Raw genomic sequence first — 4133 nt, 5'->3', positions numbered from 1 at the left:
GCGCCCGGCTGGCGGGCAAAGCTTCCAAGTTGGCATCACTGGGTTGAGCCTATGTGCGCTGTTTCCCCACGACCCGTTTCTCAATGAGAGACAGCGACTCGGAAAGTCTGTGCAATAGAGGAGATCTCTTACCAGAATCGCTCAATGCGTCGTGGACTTACGCAGCGCATCGTTTTTACAAGCTTATGCTTCAAGTACTAGCTTTCGTCGATTGATGGAAATCTATGAGCGGACTACATAGCTGAATTGATATAGCGAACTACACAGCACATTTCTAACCTTTCTTCTTGCCTTGCGATAATCAAATAATCTTTGACACTATACAAACAAATTTACTTCGAGTAGTTATTTTTGCTACTTTGGCGACTTGTTTATCTAGATTTAGCGACAATTGCATTTGATTCTTCGTATTTAAAAATGCCATGAGCAGCTGCTGTCTCCACAAACAAGATTGTTGATGCTCTCGCACAAGTCGAGATTTTTCAAGACACAAAAGGAACACTTAAACCACGCTCCAATGAAGTTTGGAACAAAGTGTGTGCATTATTAGAAAATAAAATAAAACGTGATACATTATTTCTGCATGTACAAAAAGACAGAAATGGAGTATTAACTAAAATAAAGCAACAAACGAATATTATAGCAAATGTAAATGAAATAAGTGTAAATAGATCGACAGACGATTCAGTCGATCGATCTACTGAAAGCATCGCAAGTAGCAATGTGGCATCTGCAAGAATAATTATAATTGTCCAGATTTATTATTTGACTTGGATATAGATGATGCTTCATGGAATAGCATTGCACCTCTTTCTGTCGTTTACAAAGAGAAAGGCCGATACGGTAATAATCGCCGTTATACTGTATTAAAACAGGGTTGGACGGATATTATACAGAAAGCATGCTGGGAAAAAAGCAAATTACCTTGCGCATATTCTTTCAAAAGAGCGAAGATTTTCGAACATGAAAATTCCGTATATCTAAAAATAGTTGGTAAATGCAATGAATGTGGCGCAACTTTCAAAGGGCATTGTTTAAAAAAGCCCATTCCTGGTCATGGTATTAAAATTTCTGTAAAAACAGTAGATACTCGAGGGGTTCCTCATGTTAGTAAACGTATGTTTAAAGGTTTAGAAAGACAAACAGTTGAACAAGAATTGCTTTCTACAAAAGCTGCCAATTGGCGTTGTAAAGCAACCAAAGTTATGACGTATGGAGATCCAGAACCTGGCCATTTATACAGTAGCAATGTTCTTAGGAAAGCCCGTCAAGAAGCAAAGGATAAAGAATTAGGAGTATACAAAGTTCCCGATCCTCTTATGTCATTACAAAAAATGAAATATAATGTAGAATTTGCAAGCATAATACGAGAAATAGCACTGGACAAATTTTATTGTATGTACTGGTCGCCGATGCAGCTCGATTTATATAAAGATATTATAAAAACTAAAGTACCTTTATCGATTGACGCCACAGGATCAATAGTTCACAAATTAAAAAGACCTAATAATCAATCCAATGCAATTTTCCTGTATCAAGCCGTTGTCCCAACTGCAGTAGGAATATTTCCTGTTTTCCAGATTCTTTCAGAAAAGCATGATGCAAATACTATATCTTATTTTATAAGAGAATGGCTTCGATCCGGCGCTCCTGCGCCATTTGAAACTGTAACTGATTTTTCGTTTGCTTTATTAAACGGAATTTCCTTAGCCTTTAACGAATGTAATTTAAATACATATGTGGACTACTGTCTACATCAGCTTTCCGGCAAAAGTATTCAGACTGCAATAAAGTGTTATATTCGTGTGGATATAGCTCATATAATAAAAATAATCACGAAGTGGAAGTGTTTTAATGATAAGCTTCCGCGCATTAAAGATTTCTATATCCGATGTATTGGTCTTATTACAACTTGCAAAAACAATTCAGATTTCGAAAAAATGATGTCAGCTATTCTTATAGTTTGTTTCAGTGAATGTGATGACAATGGAACTGATTGTAATAAACAAGAAACTTTCCTTTTAAACGCAATTCAAACATTTTCGATAGAATTGGATAAAGAAAGCGACGATATAAAAACCTCTACAGAAGAATCTTTCTCCATTGAAGATCTCGACGAGGAGTTTAATTACAATTTACCACAATTAACAAAAATATACGATAATGCTAAATTAATATCTGAAAAAACGTGTACGTTAATGCGACCTAATCCCTATTACGCTCCAGATTTTGCAAAATCTTTTATGCGGTTGTGCCGTTATTATGTTTTGTGGACGAACGTGATGTCTGAATGCAGCAAAACAAATTATACTGTAGCATCTTCAGCGAGATCTGAATCATATTTCAATGAAATTAAAAACATCATATTATGCGACGATAATAAACCTCTTAGGATTGATAAATTCATTATAAAACATGTTCGTTCGATTACAGCTACATGTAAAATTCAACGTGCTGCTTATAATGCGGCTTTAAATACACGTGAAGTTTCATCGGACATATCTCAAACCGCCGAAAGCTCAGATTATTCTACTGTTGCGACGAAAGTAGTCGAATTATCAGAACATATGAGTAACACTTCAGAATTTTCAGAGCGACATTTACAAGAAGAAGAAAACTGGCGCGGACAAAATAAAAGAAAAACGCCGACTAATGAACATGATAAAAGTATTCCTTCTAAAAGAGGAAAATATTTACGGGCTTGTCCAAATATTACATTAATACACAATCGTCCTTTACGCAAACAGCAAGATATAATAATACAAAACGGCAATATACTTGCGCCTGTAAAGCTAAAAAAGGCAAAAGTCCAAGTTATGAACACCTGCCCATTCGATTCACTCATTGAACTCATAACCAATGGGTACTCGGATTATATTGTATATCAAAGACAGGTGGAAGTAGAATTTTCCGATTTCGAATTTTTTCGTTTAGTTATTGACTACGCAACGAACAGAACTACGAGCAAATGGTACATTGAAAGAGCACTTTGCTTGTCTAAGGCCCTTGACAAACCCCTCACAAGCATACTTGATTGTTCATATAATATATCGAGTTTAATCTCAAAGTTATTATATGATATACCAAGTACAATTAACGAGTTTACCTGTAAAAAATGTAAAATTAACTCTAAGATTATTAAACCGGTTCTACAAATTGATTCACAGCCGATATTGACCGAAGGATTGAAAACTGGTTTAGAGAAAAGTCTTAATAAATATTTTTCAACCACAAACAAAAAAGTTCACTGTAATTCTTGCAAGGGTTACGGATTTGAATCTAGAGAGCCGGGTTCACACCTATTAATTGATACAGAACATCCTTTTATCAGTATGCTTCAACTAGATCTCAAATTTTCGCATACATCATCTGAAATACCTTTATCTGAAATACCGCATTCCATTGTGATAAAAAATATTAAATATGTTTTAATCGGCATCGTACATTTTATTCCACCTAAAATCGAAAACGGCATTGGCCATTATGTTGCTTTTTGTAAAGCAGTAAGTGGATCATGGAAACAGCATGATGATCTGAAATTTAAAGCAGATATAATTCCAAATGGATCTCTATCTAGCACACTTGTTCGACCAGCAATTATAGGGTATGTTAAAGTATCGAATTAAACAAAAGAAACACTTAACAGTCTACATATATTATCTACATATATATAATATAAATAAGAAACAAAAATATAAAAATATATTAAATGTATAAATAAAAAATAATAAAATATATAATAAATAAATACAATAAAAATATAAAAAGTATATAAAAATAATGAAAATAAAAAATATATAAATACACATAAATAAAATAACGACACACACGCGCGCGCGCACACACGCACACACACGCACACACACACACGCACCCCCCTCCACCCACCCACCCCCACACACATACCCACACACGCACGCACGCGCGCACGCACAAGCAAGCACGCATGCATGCACACGCATGCAAACTCGCACACAGCAGAGAGGGTTTGGAGTCTATAAATACCACGGGAGTGACGAACCGTGGGGTCCTAATCCCTGCTGTGGCGCGCGCGCACGCACACACACACACACGCACACGCACACGCACACGCACACGCACACGCACACGCACACGCACACGCCAACAGAAAG

Source organism: Vollenhovia emeryi, unplaced genomic scaffold, assembly GCF_000949405.1.
Source record: "Vollenhovia emeryi isolate VEMERY1.0 unplaced genomic scaffold, V.emery_V1.0 DF939799.1, whole genome shotgun sequence".
NCBI classification, from domain to species: Eukaryota; Metazoa; Arthropoda; class Insecta; order Hymenoptera; family Formicidae; genus Vollenhovia; species Vollenhovia emeryi.
Note: the sequence above shows the minus strand (reverse complement) of the source record.